The sequence below is a fragment of the Anser cygnoides genome, chromosome 2, assembly GCF_040182565.1.
Source record: "Anser cygnoides isolate HZ-2024a breed goose chromosome 2, Taihu_goose_T2T_genome, whole genome shotgun sequence".
NCBI lineage: Eukaryota > Metazoa > Chordata > Aves > Anseriformes > Anatidae > Anser > Anser cygnoides.
In genome coordinates, this window is record NC_089874.1 from 59,903,304 (window position 1) to 59,924,304 (window position 21,001).

Genomic DNA, 21,001 nt, shown 5'->3' on the forward strand with positions numbered 1-21,001 from the left:
TTTATTTATTTATTTATTTTTTCCTCCTCCTCACAGCACCTGTCAGTCTGACCAGTGATTTTGCCCACACTGTTTTTTGCACAGATAAGATAGCAATACCTGCTGCAGATTGCTCTCCAGGTCCAGATACTGTAAGGGAATTATTTAATCAGTAATTGAGCCACCCTAAAGGACAGATGTGAAAGAAAACAGCTTAAGGCTAGGTAAAATTTAATTCGGTCTCTGAACCAGAGAAAGCTCTGATTATATTACTCTAGACACTGAACTCACCTTCCACAACAATAATACATTTTTGAGCAAACCTCACCAGAGAAGCCACTCTGAACGTCACAGACAAGTCATTATTTTGAGGAACTGTCACAACGGGGGGGAGGGAGGGCAAAAAAAAGTAACATGAAAATGCTAATATGAGCCTTTCTGAAATGCCTCCCACAAATCATGGAGGCGGCAGAAATAGCAATAGAAAAAGACAATCCCAGGTTTTATTTTAAGTTTTGATTTGAAAGCAAGTCGTGTTGAGATTGAGGCAATTATTTTGTAAGTGATATGAGAGAATGGAACCTCTTCCTCCTCCTGTTACCATTCTTGTTGTTCGTCTTTCCCCCTACACACACAGCTTGTCACCATCTGAGCTACACCTGTGCTCTGAGAGCTGGAACTGCAGTGTGATCTCTGAGGAACAAGCTTAAATTCACAGCTTGCACAGGGAGGTGGTGGAGTCACCGTCCCTGGGGGTGTTTAAGGACAGGTTGGACGTGGTGCTTAGGGACATGGTTTAGTGGGTGACATCGGTGGTAGGGGAGTGGTTGGACCAGATGACCTTGAAGGTCTTTTCCAACCTTTATGCTTCTATGAAATTCAGCAACTCCTGGTACTGACGTGGAGCAGGAACCCTTGTGCCATCTCCACCATCCCAGAGAGGATTGTGTGCTCTGCACCCCATGGTCAGACACTTCAGCTGGCTGGTGAAAAAAGATGAGCAGAGCCTAAACTTCACACTGTAACTGTGTTTACCCAGTTGCCTGTTCTTGACCCTAAGGAGCCTTCTGCATAAGAGATGAAGTATGCTCTGTCCCTTCTTGTAATCATAACCATTTTGCTTTCTTCATCCAAAAAAGCTCTTTTCAAAGCAATTTTAAAGGACCTGGGGAACAGGTGCTGTAATGGCAACCGTACCTCCCCTCTGCTACCGCCTCACCAACTCAAACTATATCCTTTGGACTTCCGTTCAGAAGGTATAATTTGGACTTAAAACTGCTGAAACGTGTTTTCACAAGCTGTGTAGAAAGATGGCTAGGATGGAGTGGTAAAGTTTAGCACCTCTGCCTTTTTCTCCCCTCTAGAATTCACACTTTACCCCAGGCTGAGAACAAGCAGATATGTCTAGGCCTAGCCTCTAATCCCCATCCCAACACTGAGCGACCGCCAGTTAAGATCCTCCAAAGAAAAGCAGCAAGGACTAGCTATTTGGACTGTGATGATCTGTTAATTGTCAGTGACTTGTTTTCTAAAGATGCTGCTCTCCAGTTCCTCTTAACTCAAGAGGTACAGGTTGGAGAGGTATAAAGTTGGAGGTGTTCATCATCTCTGCCACTACTACAGTCAGCACAACCACTCAGCCTCCTCTGAGGACTGTTACACAGCAAGGGATGACTGCCATTTTTTTTTTTTTGGGTGGGGTATTTGAAACTTCCAAAAATCACCAAAATGAGAAAGCCGAAAGTGAGCCCCAAAGAGAGAACCGTTACAGGATCATGAGTTATAGCAGAGGAATCCCCTGCAATACCACAAGGCCACTAACATCTCTGACCCCAAATTTCATTTTAAATGGAAGTGACAAAGTGCTGCTCACTATGTGACACAGTGGAACAATAACCTAAAGAAAACAGTTACCCTTATATTTAAACATCACTCTTGAGAATCACAGAAAAGCATATTCCCTCAGCATTAAAGAGAGAAGCAGACATTGTTTCAACTCTGTGGTGTGCACAATTACATGAAGTTCACCTTTTTTTTTCCAGTTCCCCTTTAGGGCATTTCATTGGGCATCTTTTCCATAAAAATTACAAACATTATCTCCACAGCATTCTTTTAGCCTCAAACCTGTTCAAGGTGGCATCATACTACCATGCATGATTTATATGATATACATATACATATATATATGATATATATAGTTTCTCTGATTTCATTAAAGCTTAATTCACTCCTGCAGGAGCTGAAACTTTCAGCCACTAGCACAATGACTTTGTACAGCTTTATGTACTGCTGTCCATGCATACAGGTAAGACTGCTTTGAATTCACGATTTTCTACACAGCACTCAGATGCACACCACAGCAAGTTAAGTACCAGGCAGGGTCTGGACAACCAGACCTTTTGTTGACATCCAAAAGATCTTTTGCTCTACCAGGAAACTTGGCTAGATGACTTCCACTTTTCAGAGTTCACTACTCCAAACTCTGCCTCCAGCTCCCAGAGAACCCATTGACTTTTGGGCTAGCTGGTTTGCTTTTATGATAAAGAGAGGACAGATGATGAGCTGGAGATTATAGCAATGACAGGGACTTAAAAATGGCCAGCCCCCATTCTGGCTCTGCCAGAGAACTTCCTGCACAATTGGTTTAATGTCCGTGCTGTGGCACTAGGATAATCACACTGCTTCTGTGACACCACCATTTGTTTGGCATCTCATCTATTTAGACACTAAACTCTCTCTCATAGCAAGGGTTATGCTTTATTTTGTGACCGCAACTTGCACAAAATAGAGAGTGATTCTGATCTCTGCCAGGGTCTCTGGAAGCACCTTTGGTAAAGGTTATCATTCACACAACCTCCATACGTATTTTCAGAACACGAAGGCAGTCCACCCAAGAATTTCTTTTAAAAGCAAGATCTTGTACAGCTACCATCCTGCATTTAGCCATTTTCTGTAGTTTGGTAAAACTACAGAGACCAGCACTAAGCATAACAATCAGCTTTAAAGGATGAACAGCTCAGAAGTTAGAGGGTGAAGACATCACAAGTGTCTTGTTACACTGAAATGGTGAAAAAGGTTTTAACTAGATCCTTATTCAAGCCAAACAAATGAGTTTGAGGTCTAGGTCTCAAGCACTTATAAGCCATTCCTTATTAGTTCAGTTTCTTCTCCCAGGAACTTGTAGGAACCAAGCCCTGGACTTCTCCCTCTGCCCCCAAATAAGCATCAGGCTCATTTTTGCCCCTTCTCTCTAGCAACATGACCTTGGGCCGCACAGTAGCTCCTATTCCTTGAGAGGGAGGTCTCTTGACCAAGAGTTCTGTTACGGAAATCTTATTCCAGTCTAAAGGTTGGAAATTTCTCCAAGGAATTGGGAGACTGGATTTAAGTACACAAAAGGCAGGAAAAAAAAAGGCCTGACCTCACCCAGAATTAGGCCCCTTTAAAGGACTTTGGCAGAGAAATGCGTATTTTCTTGGTCTTGAAGAAGACGCAAGTGGTTTAATGTCCTGCATGAGTAAGTTCAAAGCAGGTACCTAAGCAGAAATTGGGGTAATTTCAAAATCTCAAACAACTGAGTTTAGACGCCTCCATACTTTAGGCAGCAGCCAAACAGACACTTGTTATTTTAACTCGTTCCTTGTTATTGTTAGCTTAGACATGGGCAACTCAACAGACAGTCTGCTTCAACTAACCAGATTTAATCTTTTTAGTTTGCAGGCTCAATAAGTTTAATAAATCTTTGCTGAACTTACCTTCAAGGCCCTGGTTCTGCAGCACAAGACTGATCCTATGAACTGCCTGCCTACCACGGTCTTCACATGACTGAACCAAAACTCTTAACAGCCAAAATATCCAACAGGAACTGCAATTGTGGGACTGCCTCAACTCCAGAGCAGGGCAAAGATGGGAACAAACACTAATTTTATAGAGGTCCCAGAACTTCATTAGAGGATGGAGCTGGGTTCACTCAGCAGTCTCTGACCAGTCCAGCCTCATGCTGGTCCCAGCCGCACGCATCTCAGGTAGCACCAGCTGGCCATTCCTGTGCAAGTCTACCATTCAATGGGGATGTGCGTCCCAACACAAGGTGCAAATGCAAAACAAGAAAACACTTCCAGTCCCAACAAGCCTGCAAGAAATACAAAGCAAACGCATAGGAACAGAGAGAAAGGAGAATGAAAGAACATGGAAGCACTGACAATGACTTGAACCATGGTCACTACATACTAATTGCTGCTTATTTTTAACGTATGCCACATGGCAAGGAGAAATATGAAGAAGGATATGAGGTGGCTTTGCAGTGCTTTTATTTTGGCAGGGGAGCTTGGACCCACCATGAAGGCAGAATATGCTTGCTAAAACCTGAAGCCACGGGTCTTTAAAACGGAAGCAACTACAGGTGCAACCAGCCGCAAGATCTGCTCTCATTTGAGCGCATGAAAATTGATGAAGTTGCCAGTATCTTTGACATGGATGAACATGTTGAGTTACTGTACGAGGACATTCCTGACAAGGTGTGGGGTTCTGCCCTCATCTTGCAGCTGACTAGGAATCCTGATAGTCTGGAAGAACAGCTTATCAATGTAACAGCCCTGGGAGCATTGGCTAGAGTGCAGAGGGAAGACTGGAAACAAAGTGTGGAACTTGCTACCAATATAATTTATACTGGATCCACTTTTTGGATCTCTAAAGGAAGCAACAATATAAAACTTACTCCATTCTAACTTCATTCTCTACTTCTTCCTTCCCCTCTGTGGAGAGAAAGGCCAGGATATTGACCAACATACTATTACAGGAACAGCTGGTGTGCTAAGAGCCATGCACCTTCAGAGAGAAACCCCACGATTACTGGTAATAAAAAATAAACAAGTTTTAAGAGAGTCATACAGACTACTGATGGAGAGATTCTACAGAGACACACTGGCACTCTGCCCTAAAAGAAGTTTGGGAAACAAAACCTGAATTCAGATTTAAAATATATGTAAAATAAGATATATTGGTTGTTGAGAACGGAATAACTGATCCTGATCTGGAACAAGGCTCATCACATCTGAGCAACCCTTGTAAAAGTTTGATTTACTACCTCTAAAAAATCCAAGCCACACTGGACTTCTGAAGAGTGAAATAACCAAGATTTAACTGGCAGTAAAACTTAGAAGTCAGAGCTTCACAAATGAGAAGCTGTAAGATCCCTGAATAAGAGACCACAAATGATTTCCCCCACGCTTTCTCCAGCAGAAACACTAAGGATTGCCAGAGAATTAAGCAATTCCCCCCAGCAAAAACAAACAGCAACAAGTCAGCTGGCCTGAATCATTTCAACAGATCCTGGTTTCCAAATGATCCTGGTTGTGAAAGTTGACCATGACAGCTAATTTTGCCTTCATTCATCTCCAAATGCCACCACAGTAATCACAGAATGGTTTAGGTTGGAAGCGACCTTAGAGACCATCCAATTCCACCCCCCTGCCACCCATCCAATTCCACACCCCTGGACACCTCCCACCAGACCAGGTTGCCCTAAGCCCCATCCAGCCTGGCCTTGAACACCTTCAGGGATGGGGCATCCACAACTCCCCTGGGCAACCTGTACCAGTGCCCTTATATGTAAATTTCCCCTTTTTTAGGTTAAAACCATTCCCCCCTTGTCCTATCACTACACTCCCTGACAAAGAGTCCCTCTCCTGCTTTTCTGTAGGCCCCCTTTAGGTACTGGAAAACCGCTGTAATGTCTCCCCAAAGCCTTCTCTTCTCTAGACTGAATCCCAACTGTCTCATCCTTTCTTCATAAGAGAGGTGCGCCAACCCTCTGATCAGCCTTGTGGCCCTCCTCTGGACTTGCTTCAACAGGTCCAAGCCCTTTTTATAGTGGGGGCCCCAGAGCTGAACACAGTACTCCAGGTGGAGTCTCCAAAGAGTGGAATAGAGGGGGAGAATCACCTCCCTCGACATGCTAGCAATACTTGATGCAGCCCAGGATACAGTTGGCTTTTTGGGCTGCAAGCACATCTCACGTTGAGGTTCTCATCAACCAGCACCATCAGGTCCTTCTCCTCAGGGCTGCTCTCAATGCATTCTCCACCCAGCCTGTGCTTGGGATTGCCCTGAACCAGGTGTAGGACCTTGCACTTGGCCTTGCTGAACTCCATGAGGTTCCCATAGCCCCACCTCTCAAGCCTGTCAAGGTCTATCTTCAAGTAATGCTGCAAAGAAAATGTGTAAGATAGCTCTCTGCTTTCTGCTATTGTACCTCACACAACAGATGTTTTAATCATCACCTTAGACTATGTAATGGTGCACTGTTGGAAAAAATAAATAAAAGTTTTCTGATCCTCTCCTATGCCCTTACCATGACTTTGCTTCCTAGAATATTTTTGAAAAGGACAAACTGCCTTCATTAGTTGAAGCTGTGCATCCAGCATTTTACAGGGAATATACCACACTTTGCAAGGAAGGAATGACAACATTTGCACAAAAAAAAAAGAAATGTAACAAGGAGAAAGTACAGGGATTTGACTGAAAAAAAAACCAGAATTCTATAAAGTTGATTAGAAAAGAACCAATATTAGTTCAAGATGGTTCTGATGTGGTCGTGTCATATGGACACAGCTGTAAGGAAATGTCCACAGGGATGTCAAAGAGGGATATTCAGTTTTATTTAATGTCTTTATTACTAATCCGGCTGAGTGGCAATAAGTACATTCCTTCACTCAAAATTTGCAAACTCTGAGAGCACTCAGCTCTCACCCTTATGAACCACCCGTCATTTCATTTCCAAAGCAGGGAAGCCTCATAAGACAGAGTTTAGATTCTATCTCCACTATTCATTCAAAATTAAAATCGTGAGACCCTGCAGACTGCCTGCCTGCAGGAGAAGAGTTGATGTTAAGTGATAGGCCCTGCCTCTAAGAACTGACTAGGCATTTTCATATTGCCCCACGTCAAACACAAAGGTCATCTTGTAAAACCATGTAAAAACAAATGCTAGAGGCCTGAGCACATGGAGATATCTAACTCCATTTTGAGCCTGAATAGCTAAGTGGAATGTTCCAACAGCAGACTCAGATATGCTGCTAACCACGTAGGCTTACCAAACTGGGGTTGCACACCAGAATAGACACAAAGCCATGGGAAAGAGTTTTTACTAAGTAAATGATAACAGAAGCAGAGTGATGACATAACAGCCCTGTATTGGTAGCAGTTTATGTAGCACATCCTTTGCTGCTTTGTCGTGTTTCATGCAGGACTGATTCACCTAAATGTCTCATTGTCTGCTGGCAGGGCATGGAGCAGCTTGTTTTAAAAAGAAACACAGAACTACAGCCTCCTGCACTGAGACAGTTGTCAGTACCACATAACCTCCTGCTTGCTGAGAACCACTAACTGATGGGACCATACGTACAGTGCATTAGCTTGAAGTTACAAACCATCCAGTGGTTTCTAACCTAAAAACAGTGACTGCCTGCTTGCTCTATTTCTCACTTCCTGCAGTGAGGGATAAAATATTTTTCTTCCACAACAGCATGAGGATACTGTTGTGGCGCCTCTGGTCCTCTCCAAAGATATCTTGGGTTGTAGTAGCTCTTGCATGGTACTTGAACCCTTATTTGCATAAGGCACTTCATTTCCATAGTATTCCAGAGGTAAGACCCCAGCCCTCAAGTGAGTGATCAGATATAGGCTATCAATCCCTTGGGCTCCTGAGGCACTGCCAGCAAAAGCACTTGTGCCTCACAGAGGCACTCAGTGTGACCAGCATGAATGGCACTGCAGGAGGTTTTCTCACGTCCCCTTTACCTCCTCCTACTCATTAAGTGATTTCTCTCACCTTAGGAAATCCACATTGAGACTTTAAAAAAAAAAAAAAAAGAAAGGAAAAAAAAAAAAAAGATAGTGAGAGCCAGACCCCTTTGGTGACAGTGAGACAGTACAGCTCACTGGGAGGGCATACATCAGTCCCACTGTCCAGTTCATTTCTCTTCCCTAATAAGAGGTCCTTAAACCTTCCTCTTGACTCAACCCCATCCCACACCAAATTCTGTAGCCTGTTACCCCAGACTATTGCATTCAGCAGACCAATTGCTGACTGATGGATAAAGAATGGAAGCGTGGAGATTTTAGCTATACCATGCTTTAAACCTGGTGAAAAAGTAGGTATTCTGCACAGCTGAAAAACTGCGTTTGAATGGGATCACTTCAAGTGGTAGGCTCACATTTCTTAAAAATGACTGCTTTTAACTGTTACTGGTCAAAACTTCAGCTGTAATTTTTGGTAATTCTCACAATACTCTTGTTTTACAAACACATTGTACTTATAGCAAAACTGACACTTCAGAGTTGACCAAAATCCTATTAACTCACCCAGCCTAATGCAGGTCTCATCATGTTATACGCTATATTACAGGATATGCAATAAAGAGCTCCTCTTAGACTAGCATATTTAGAAACAAAGCCAAATCCTCCAGTGGTGCGGACTAATAAAGATCTACTGAAACACGGTTATTCCAACCTACAGCTGCTAGTGATTTGGTCAACTGATGTAATGAGCAGTCCTATCGCTTACAGATCTCCATGACAAAAAAACATTGAAATGTGGTCTGTGGAATCAGATATGCCTCTTTCTTTTTAAAGTCCTAAGGATAAATGTCCGTAATAGCGTCCCTTTGATGAGAACCAGTAGATTTCAGTACATATGGCATTTAACTCCCCTCTTAATATACCTCACTAAGACAAAAGAATAAAGTAAAAACTATTGCAAAACAGACATCTCTGCCATCAAAAGAAGACTTTAGATGGAGTACACTAGCTGGATCAGAATCAGAAAGAATGACTTATTTTTCTTCTGACCATCAGATTTTCCTTTTAAGCATCCAAAACACCACAACTTTTAAATTGCATGGCTATGACAGCAACAATCAATATGTTTAGAGCATGAGGTAACCTAGTTCATAACAAATAACTGAGCAATACAAAGAAAGAACTAGAATAAGCACTGGAGGAGCTATATCTGACCTGTATGGGATGTTAAACTGTGTTATCACAGAGTATCCCTATCAGTCTTAAAAATTCACACATTACGTTTTGGGAAAAACCTCTGCATTAATGCTTTTCCAAATACCAAACAGTTTTAACATACCTTGTATGTCCTCTAAAAGGCTCCTACTGCCTGCTGCCTCAACCTGTTTTTTTATTAAAAAGCAACGCTGTAGGAGATCTCAGCAGTGATTAGCATCCTTTTTTTTGATGAAAAAAAACATTGAGACATGTGACAGCTATGTTTGCTTAGAAGAGTGGTGAACAGGGCACTGAATCAGACAGTAACTTCTCTGAAAAGCACATCCCCCTTCACTATGTGACTGTGACCCACCCCATTTCAGCAGCACTCTGCTGGGATGGAAAAGGAAGTCCTGGCTCACAGAACTGCTGCTGGTGGGCTTCTCTGGTCTGCCCAACAGCTCTCCAGCTCTGGCACTTGGCTATCAGTCTTCAGTTCAGTTCCCTCCTCTGCTCAAGTGGATTTTCAGCCACCAACATCTACCTTCATACCATAGGACAGTTAACATCGAGCCCTTCTCAGCCACTATGAATGGAGCTGTTCCACCATAGATAAAAAACGTCAATAGAAAGAAAAAGCACGGGATTTAATCTGGCTCTCAATACCAACTGTAAGGATGCCCACTTGTCGAGCAAGATGCTTCAGTCTTGGTTGCTGCTCCAGTGAGTTTATGTATATAAAAATGAAACAGAGGTGATTGTGAAGACTCCCCAACTTCAGACTAGCTTTTAGCTTTGTGGTTCAAGTCAACAGCGTGACATACAAATTTAAATAAGCCCTCAAGGAGTATGAGAAATGAGAGCAAGTTTTCCATATTCTAGGTGAGAAAACAAATCAAGAAACTCCAAGAAAAAAAAGCAAAGGGCATGACCACAGGTGATTTTGTGAACACAAGAATTTCATTCTTTTGTTTTCTAATCAGCTGATGAAAATGGTGCAATATCTTTTACTTTGGGCTGAGTGAAAATTTGTTTGGAACAAGACAGGAAAAACTTTACATTTGGCATAATCTGAACTGTGTTTTTTACTTTTCTGTTTTATTTTATTATGCAGTTCATTTGCCATACTTGGAAAAAAAATCAACTATCTGGACAGGCCAATTATGAACATTTGGCATGTTAATACCTCTGCCCCCAGTCCTTGAATCAGACTTCCACTAATGTCAATAGATGGCATGCATGCAAATCAAAGGCAAATACTCATCTTGCGTGTGTAGCCCTTGAAACAGCTCTGAATCACTGTTTTTGCAACAAGGCAAGAATCCACTTTATTCTTATAAACCCATCTGTCATCAGAGCACCTCAAATCTGCCATAAACACGTACAGCACAACTGAAAGCACATGAAACAGTACTTACAGATTACAGACAAAGCGTTGCTCCTCAGTTAGGGGGAATGCCGCACGTGAAGGAGTAACCCAAGTTAAAAATGCTTTGATGGATTCATACCAAGAGTTATGCCTATTTCCAGTAACACTAACACACTGCTTTGTTTTTCACGCAGAAGAGATTCAACGCGCAAAACACAAGCACAACAGGAAAAGTCAGTTTGTGCTCAGGTAAGTCTTTGCAATGGCTACACGCCCAGCTGGACTTACTAAATCTGAGGCCACTATCCCAGCTCTGTTGAGTTTTGCAATCTTCCACACATGCACTTCAGTAGGGCCCAACTGGCAGTGAATTATATACAGTGGCTACATGAGCCAAACAGCCATCTTTTTCTTGAAGCATAACGTTGTTTTTTTATTTGACATGGAGATTTGGTATAGCAAGCATATTTTGTGCCTGCGTTGTAATACTCTGGTTTTAGATACAAATATTTGCTATCCATTTTTTCTCACTTAAGAATACAATCACTAGTTCTCCTGACTGTTTGCAAAATGGTTGTGCAAAATTAATATATTTACATCTATTAAATGACATGTTATTTTCATTGTCTCAGTAATAAATGAGACATTCACTCCTTTATTCAACATTCACTAACAGAATCTGAATATTGTACTGTTTTGTCATGTGGCATATGCACGTGAGTAGTCAGGAAAACAAGCATAAAGCTTTGATTGCACCACCTTAAATGAACTTGATAATTAATACCTAATTCTTGAGAAAATGAATCTGCCATTTGTCTTGTGGTACTGACTCAGATTTCCTCCTAAGGCATTCAGTACCACACCGCAATCACCAGGTCATTCTCAACTTTAGAGAACAATTTTTTTCCTTGCTGAGTTTTTGTTTTATTTCTTTTAATCCTGTTGTAAATACTTATTTCTTAGGTGCCCGATTTCCATGTTAGGAGAAAAACTGCAGCTAGATCAAGCAAGACAATACCTGCAAACCAACTTCACTTCTTCCAGTACAGAGAAAAGACTAGAAAGATCTCCAGGACTTCTCTTGCCCATTGTTTCTTTAAATCTATTTTAAGCATCATTGGTTGTTTTTATTTGGAATTCAAAAATAAAATATTTGTTAAAAAGAAAACAGAACCTTTACAGTACACAAAATAAGCATTTGAATGAGCAGTTTGGTTGCCAAATGTTGTGTGGGTAATAATTATGGGGAAACTAAAAGCCTGGGCAAGGCAGTGAACACAGATCTGAAATACAGTACTTCTAAACATTGGCAGTCTCTATTATCACAGCCAGTGCTATTTGCAGGACTTGTAAAGGAAAAAAACCCTTATATTACAGTCTGCTCTTGTCTCACTGCAGTGAACTAACTCAATTTTGATGCTGTGCAAATAACACTGATCTTTGTAAACAAGGGACCTCAGGTGGAGTTTCTTTATCAGGAAAAACTTGGTGGTGTCCCATGGTGCGATCCATAGCCTCCCTGTTACTACTACAATGCAGGGACCCCTAATGTCCTTTTGACTTGCAACATCCGAAATCCTTCACTCTCCCTGCCGTAAGGAGAAAGGTTATTCTTTCAATAGAGAAAGCTTTGGTCTTTTCTTTGAAATGCATATGAAAAGCCAGACAGACCTCTCAAGACGATGGCAAGACTGCTACATACACCAATTATATTTTCAGCCCTTCAGCTAATTAGGCGAACGTATTCCAGGTGGTAACACATTATGACAGCTCACGTTTCCAACCATTACCATCTGACAACTGGGCTTAAGGTACACCAAAATGACAGTGTGGGTCCTGATGCAGCTTGCATTAGGCAAAGGATCCCCTGAAAACATGAGCAGTCACACCTACGAGGAACTGAATCCTGTGCTCTGCAACTCCAGCAGTTACCTTCTGCTAAGGCAGGGAAGGAGAAGGGCACAAATTCAGATTTAATAAAAGGAAAGAGAAAACTGTGGCACAGGCAGGTGGATATTAATGTCTGGTGCACAGGAACTGGGTGCTTAGTTCTGGCACTATCATAAACAGCATTTTGCAGTGTTTATTTTGCTCGGAAGAATGAAAGTTATCAGGTGCTTTGCTTAAGAAATAATTGGACATACAGATTATGGTTGAACAAATAGCATTGATGGAATAATCCTTCCTAAAGCTAAAAGGCAGTGGATGAAATTTCGATTCCAACACACTCAGATACTTTTCAGCGATAACCAAGAGAGGCATACGAGTGTCTAACAGCTGTATTTGTTACACCTCCTAGGCTGAATGCTGCCTTCTTCTTTGCCTCCAGGTAGCAGCCATACATTTACACAGCTATCTTGTCTTTTGTGGATCTTTGCCAACCTCTTCTTGAGATGCATTTTTCCTACCTTCATATCAGCTCACAGATTCTCTTGGGGCAGGGAGGAGAGAAGTAGTCTGGGCACACTGCGCGTTATCACACTCAAAACGATAAGGCACGAGCACAAATGTGGCTGCAAAGAGCTCTGTGGCAGATTGCTGCCAAACTGAAAGAGCAAGTTATATAGAGATACTGCCCACAGTGTTATCAGTTACCAGACTGTGTGACATTCACACTTGTGTGAGAGTCAGGGACCCATACTCCAGGCATTTAGCCTGATTACTTAGTCAATTAGAGTGCCCTGTGACCAGATTTAAGGAGACTGCTGTCACCCTGCTTACTTGGTATGGTTTTGTTCATACCATTTATAAAGATTTGGGCAAATCTGGTGAACGTATTAAATTTTCGGTTTGTGTTTTCTTTCTTCCAAAGAAATATCGTGGAATAACTGAAATAGCAATTTTTGCAAAAACAGCAAATTATAGGTGTTTGAATTACAGCATGCAACAGCAATATCACATCATCACACTTCTGACTGGCAGCCAGAAACTGCAGTGTCAGAACAGATATGCTTCAGGATGGAAACTTCATTTTGGAGAAAAATTTGGTGATGAGGAACACTAAGGGGAAAAGATGAAAGAAGGATAAAGCAGAAAAATGCAACTATAATTGAATAAATAAAAAAGTCCATGAAGATTTATTAGGCAATACAGACTTGAAGTTCCTGAGCCACAGAGTACTGCAAGCTGGGAGAGCATAGTGGACTACTACAAGCCTGTGATATTTCCATCTTTCATTAACTAAACTACCCTGTTGGCTCAGGGGAGATGGGAACTACATAAGGGTGAACCTTTACTCTAAACCACTACAGCTGCTCCCATGTTTTCATGAGCATCTTCATTATTATAGGCCATGCTGATCACTATAACTATTACTAAATAGTTATAGTTACCATTATTATAATAGTTATTTTTACCATTACTTTTGCCCAGATAAAAACACCGCATTCGGGAAAGTATAAGTCATTGGCAAATTAGTACCCTACTATATTAATAGAGAAAAGGGCTGGGGAACAAATGGAGGGGATGTTTAAAAGACCTTAAAAAAGTTGCCTACATAACATAAAGCCTGTGAAGCTGTTTCAGTCAAAAGGGCTTGAGGTACTGGACCCTGCCATCCTAGTGCCCCACGGCAATCCTTTTGGCTGTTGCCACAAAAATGTGAGAGTCTTACTTGATCAGGAGCACAGGTATTTCTGAGGTAGGAAAGATATGATGTGCGTAGAGAGAAGTTGGGGGCCAAAGATACGGATGGAGCAGTGGGTGGGTTAGAAAACAACAGGGCATGGCAATCATGTTGGTATGACAGAGCTGATAAAATAGCTGGAAGTTTATTCAAGTTGCATCCTCTGCCTCAATCAATACATGGTGCATCCTTGCCTCTTTAAATAGCACATTCTGCAAGTTGAGAGGAACTTCGTAGTTATTAAGAGCAGAATTCATAGCCTCCCCAGCACACCCTTCTGCCTGCTTTTCCTTACTTCGCTGTGACACTGTCCATCTGTACCACGCGTTGTTATGCTTGTCCATCCCTGCAGCAAATCTGTCTTCTTTCATGTCTTACAAGTCTTGCTGGCTTAAATGATTACAACTTTTACCTTCTGGTGTGGGCTGGGGATGGAGCTGCCAGAGCTGGGGCAAGGCTGGCACCAAGGACAGAGGAAAGCCCGCATCTCCTCCCACGTAACCCCTGGGGAGGGCAGCGGCAATTCCTGGCCCGAAGCGCACACTCTGAAGTACTCACCCTTGTAAAAAGTCTACTAGGCACGCTGCTGTCAGTCGGGATCAGACCTCATGTCACCATAGCAAACGCATTTAAGAGCTACTGGTTATCAGCAGATGATTAACTCCATCTTTTGAGGGCACAAGGCAGTGTTTTCACCCCTCCCGGCTCCCTTCACCAGCTAGCGCCACAATGAAAAGTTGCTGTGTGGGCACAGCCTTTTAATTAAAAGCCTTGTTATGCTCTGCACAATGCTTATTTTTAAAGCAGTGCATGAAATGAAAAAGGAATATCTCCCAGCACAATATATTCCTAGGAGCCTCCGATAATTAGGGCAGTCACTTAATTTTCACATTTTGGTTTCTTCTGGGGTATGTGCCAATTAGGAAGCTTCTGTGACGTTTGTGGCTCCCAAACTTTTTATTTTTTTTTATCCCCCTCTTAAAAATTCATGCAGCTAATGTACAGCTGCCTGCAAGCTCCACTTATGTTACAGTAAACATTAAATATTAAAGCGCCCATATAGAAGCATTATGTAAGCTACAGCCAAGTCACTGGCACTAAACTGTGCCTTTTTAACCTGCTGCTCCTGGCGCATTACACCTCCTGTTCGATGCCCTGCTCAGACATGATACAGGTCTACGACAGCATCCCGGTGGGAGCTCAGCCCGCAGAGCGAGGACATCATCAGCTGAGTCCCTGGCACCCGCCCTTGGCACGCAGCCTGACAGAAAGGCAGAAGCTCAGCTCTCTTGATGGGGATTGTAGGAGTGATGCTAGCTGCTAAAGCGAGCGTTCCTGTAAAAATTAAAAAAAACCACAGAAGTACCACCCCTCAGAATATCCCAGTTTGACACTTGCTTTCATCTCTAATTAGGGCAAAAATTCAAAATATCAGCATTTTCCACAGAATAAAGCCTTTAGAAAGCATTAGGTTCAGATATTAAATATTTCAGTGTTCCCCAGATGAATGTGTTAGTGTCTTGGACTAAATAGGTAAGTTGTAATTTAAACAGGCTTGACGTTAAATTGAATTGGGTCTAAATTGGCCCCTAGGCCACGTACAATGCCGCAGAACCTCACAATAGTGTCTCCTGACCTTATTCTTCCCCAAAGGACCACTCTTCCTTGCTGCATTACCTCCATCACTAGGTTCAGCGTACAGGGGAATGGGGTGGTCTAGTGGGAGGCAGCCCAGCCTGCAAGCACCAGCCGCTGCAGGACACGGGGGCAGCTCATATTGCCCAAAGGGGTGATGGCTTTTCTGCAAAATTAATTCCTGTGTGCCTCCCTGGCCATGTATTTTAGCAGAACACACAAAAAGGACTAAGATTTCAGATGTGGCAAAAGCCACACAAACCTTGAGGAATTATTTAAATTGTTAATCACATCACAAAGTAAAAATGCCTGTTACAGTCTCCATCCTCAGAGCGCTGCGCCTTTGCTTCAGATTTCAAATTTCTATTTCCTCTGTATGTACTTACGATAACAATTAAGTCACCACTTTAATCTCCTGGTAGAAGAAATTAAGGCAGCCAGTATCTCCAGTTCATCACTCCTCCTTGTGGCTCTTAGCCAAATTCCACTTCTAAAAACTTTTCTGAATGGCAGGCAGAAGAACAGGGAGTGACACAGAAAGGGATGGTAGCCTTCTTTATGTCAGCAATGGTTTTTCCTACTTACCATTCCTTCTGCAGACCTCAGTTATATGTTTTCTCTATTTAGTGTGTCATCTTGATTCCACATCAACCTAGTGTCTCAATCAAAATGTTGCACAGCAGCAAAGGAAATGTCTCATAGTAGTCTTGGTGTATTACATCAATTCTATAACTTTTCTTAACCAGGTTTAAAAATGCCATAAAAAAGTAAAAAAAAGATTAGGTTGATATGATTTGTTTTCCACAAGTCAATGCCCACATGGGCTAGCTTTCATTATGCTACCCCTCGTTACAGCTGTATTAATCACATCCCATGCATCCGCTAATGGCTTGGCACAGATAACAGGTAATGGACAAATAACTACCTAGGTTGTACCCCTGACTCTTCCTAAATACCTACAAAACAGTCCCTTTCTCTAGTTTTCCAGGACTCCAATGTATATTACGAACTGACATCAGTGGCCTACAGAATGCTTTGATAAGCTCTTTCAAAACTATCAGATGCAAATCTCTGGATCTGCTGACTTCCAAAACCTAAATTTAGAGTTTCTATTTTCTCTCCCCCACCCAGCAACATAAAAGCAATATTCCTAACACACACACAAGACACTAGACTCAGCTTAATGCTGAGGTCAAAATGTTTTGATCTGGATAAAGGAAACTAAAGTAAATTATTTTGCTTTAATTGTGCAGGTCAGAAACCATGACATATCCCCCCTCCAATACTGAAAACTCCTTGAGGAATACTTGTATTTTATGGATACTAAATTTTCCACTGAAAAACACTCATAAATGAAAATTGCAGATTATTTCTATTCCTAAAATAATTGTTGTGTGCAGATGACTTACGCAACCTTGTTGATTTTTTCCCTTACCTTCCTGTATTTTCTTATAGCTCACCTATATTTAAATTGCAAGTGTTCTCTTGTCTGTTAGGAGACCATCTAGAACAGGAATCTCTGCGATGTCTTTTAGCCATTATAAATCTTTTTTTTCCAGATATCTTCCCTTTCCCTGTCTGACCTTAATGACATTCCTTTTTCATTTATCATCTAGTACTCACTTCTGGTGCCCTACAGAAAGGGGATTATCACGTTGCTTTGGCCATCTCCCAATACATACCAGTGAAAACTCTTTAGGATGTTCTTAGTTTTAGAGAAAAGCTCCCCTTGTGCATTCCTGTGGCTAAAAATAATACTGCTGTCAAACACTAAAAGGTAGAATCAATACAAATTTTCCTTTCTACCTGTTCCTGCATTGCACAAAGCTTCAGATAACCGGAACAAAACAAAATGAGAGATGCATATTCTGGGCTGCTCCAAGGGAAAGTAGCTCAGTCAAGAAGAGGGAAGGGAAGAAGACAGTAAATGTTCCAAAAATGCTTTGCTACCATAGTATTAAGAGCAAGTCAAAGGAGACAGAAAGTGGGTCTGAGATGCATGAACAATAAATCCAGTTTTAGGGGTTAATCTTACACGTTTTCTGTGAAGAACACGTGGAAGAGTCCAGAGTTCACTTGAAGAGGACTGGAATGGGGGTCACTGGCTTCCTGCACAGGACAAGAAATCAGAAGGTTTCTGAACTCCTCCTGGTCTACTTGGGGTAAATCTGAGCTCATGGGACTGACCAAAAATTCTGCCTCTGAACCTGCCCAGAGACTTGCCTGAGGAAACAGAGTAGAGACAAGGCACCTGAGGAAACCAACCCAGTACTTTAAGAGCATGAGCAGCCCTGTAACTCTTGCACAAAAGCTACAGCAAGGAACAGGGGCTGGAGTAGCCTCCACCACTCATCCGAAGTGTGCTCTCTTTCGGAGGACAGCAGAAAATCTTCATTAAGGGCTCTTCAGTCCTCTCCTGCCTCTCCTCTGGCCTACTTGCTCCTTCTTGCCCAGAGAGCTGTGCAAAATTCAGCTGTCCACGTGACTGTATGTTCTGTCAGATGCACGCAGTGACAGACAGCACTATAACAAGTTTTCTGGACTAGATGAGGACCAGATTTCCCTCACCACCCATTAAAGCCTGATTTTTCGCTGCAGTAAAATGGAAATAATTTGACTCCTAAAGAGAGAAGATAAACATATCGTGCTCCTCAAGCTCCTCAGACAAAACCAGTAGGGACTACAAACAGCAGCCTTACATACGCAGTTCTTTAACTGATGTAAATGGATTTTGAACAACTCAAACCCCTGCAACACCCAAGCGAACTGCCTGCAGCATTTACTTTTTACACAGATATATGAGTGTCTGCAGTTGGCTGCAGGGATTCAGCAGGTTGATTTTTTCATCTCTTTAGTTAAACAGGTGTAAAAATAAATAAATAAATAAATAAATCACAACTCCCAAAACAAACAAACAAAAAACCACCACAGAGTAGACATGGAGTGCAAAGCAAACACAGCACCACCCCAGTCACAAGGCTGAAGTGTGCACTTTTCACTGCTTTGTGCTGCCAACCCTGTACCCACTGTGACAGACAGGACTTGGAAGAGGTACGCCACCCGAGCACACACCATTTCTCTGGTGACTTTTGCAACACCACCCATGCTACTGAAATCACGTCACCAACAGCACCTGCAGAGGCTTGACAAAAGTTAGCTCGTGTCTTCACAACCTGCGGGCCAAACAGTGACTGTACAGTGTGCACAACTTTCATCACTAACTGAACCCCCTCATTGTCACTTAAGCTATGCTGTTCGCTGATCCAACTCTTGACATTACTTTTTTCCATAATTTCAAGATCTTCTCTATACAAATATCACCAGTCAGAGATCTCATCATTCATTAAAAACAATTCCCTTATGGGTATATTGGCAAAATATGTGAAGTAATAATGACAATCTTTATTTCAGAAACCCTTAGAAAGGAGAAAAAGTAAATTCAACCTTTATTGGGAACCAACACCATTTGCGAATAAAGAAAAGGAAGTAAACTTTGAAGTTCAAGGGATCGCTTTGGTCTACACCAAGAAAAAAGAAAAGTAAAACCACATACTTCAATATATTATAACACAAACAAACTAGACTTGTGACAGCTTGACCAACCATCCATACAATTCAGTTTGGTTCCCATTTTTCAGTAGAGATCAAAGAAATTGGAAGGTTTATTATTGCCAACATCCATGTTTAAGTTTTTACCAAGACTGAAGTTCCTTTTCCCTTAATCTTTTTGAATATAGCGCAGACATTTTGGAAGATGAAGGAGATTAAAATACGCTGCCTCGAGACTTCATGAGAAATGCAAGATAAATAGGTTAGCTATTCCCTTTGGTGTACTACTCACGTTAGTTCAAAAACGGCAGGAAGGAGAAGCAGAAAAACAAAAATGTTAAAAAGTGATTTATAAAGTCCAGTGATAGCAAGAGAAGGAATGCAAAAGTAGATTACTCAATAACCAGCTATTCCTAATTGTGATTTGAATATTGCCAGAAAAAAAAAAATGTATTGACTTATCACCAATAACTATATCTCTGTCTTTAATCATGAAACAGCCTCCTGTTTCAGGAGGCTTGGAAACTGTCACTTTGTCAGATGCTAATTACTCCCTGGGGATAATTTATCTTCTCAACCAAGAATTCAGCCTTGCTGCCCACCTATCGGCCAAGCACAGGACTCCAACAGCGCACCACGCAGCTGCTCCTCCTGACTGCTCAGACTGCAAGCCTGGCTCCAACAGAGCACATCTGGGAGGTTTTCTTGGTACCTGACCACCTTTGTGTATTCTGACACACATCCAGGCATCCTTCCCACAACACGTGCAAAATAATGGGGTCTCAGACCAGTGCTTACAAAGAAACACAGAATGAGCATCAGACATGTCTTGGCACAGTAAAACTGACTGTCCTGCATTTTGTGCCTTCGAAGGAGGTGTACTCAACTGCCACTTCAGCACTGGACTTTTCTTCTGTATGTGTTGAACCTCCAAGCCTTAGGCAGGAAAAAGCAACTCTCAGAACAGGAGAGACAACCCAGAGGCTTTTTATTGGTGATTCAAGACAAAGATAACACTCTGTTAGTGGTTCCCAAGCTACGTTGCTCCAATGACTGGCATGGGGTGGAGGAGACCAACTTTAATTCATTGCCTACTGGGCTTTTCTCTTAAACATTTGAGAAGAATGCAAGATGGCCCATGAGAAATTCTGAGGCTTCTCAGTCATCCATCTCCAAGAGGTTTCAGAATCACTGCTAGAGATTATGAGCATACGAAGTATGATTACAGCCTAATGACTTTTATTCTCAGGTTGAGGACAAACTCATTTGGCACGCCAGTGGAAATAAACCATTCCCTCCAAGGGACGGTCACATGTTGCTGCTGAGTAGGAATCCAGCAGCAGCAATACTAGCACCTACCAGAAATAAAAGCGTGCTTTTAATCACCATTTCATCTTGCAAAGAAATCTCATCCCACTGTTGCTCCACTCTGTATTAAGAAGTGACCCTAAATTGAATTTTAGCATGTACATAGTCCATGCTGTTGATAAATTTCCTGACATGTCCCTTGGTACATCCGATCCTTTTGACATTGCTCCTTTAGAGAGGCCAAAGACAGCTCAAAAGCAACATAGTCTAGGGGGGGAATTTTACACAGGGTCCTCACTGACTTAGTTGTGCAACGGGAAATAAATTCTGCAGGTTTACTGATGTGGTACATACCTCGCATACAGTACCTCACAACTCAGGACAAAAAACATTGCTAAGAGGCATGGAGCAAAAGAGAAAGCCATAACCAAAACAGCAAAGTGCAAGTCTAGAACAAAAATGCCTTCATAAATCACCTTGTTGAATTCTCCTGGAGTCAGAGGCAAAACACACTTGTAAAATATTAACTCCTTTCCCTG

The 21,001-nt window shown here is 42.0% G+C and overlaps 1 protein-coding gene across 10 annotated transcripts in view; it reads right to left on the reverse strand.

Moving 5' to 3' along the window:
• Nucleotides 1-21,001, reverse strand: part of HECW1 (HECT, C2 and WW domain containing E3 ubiquitin protein ligase 1) — a 267,140-nt gene that overhangs the window by 222,630 nt on the left and 23,509 nt on the right. The gene's annotated exons all lie outside the window — the stretch shown is intronic.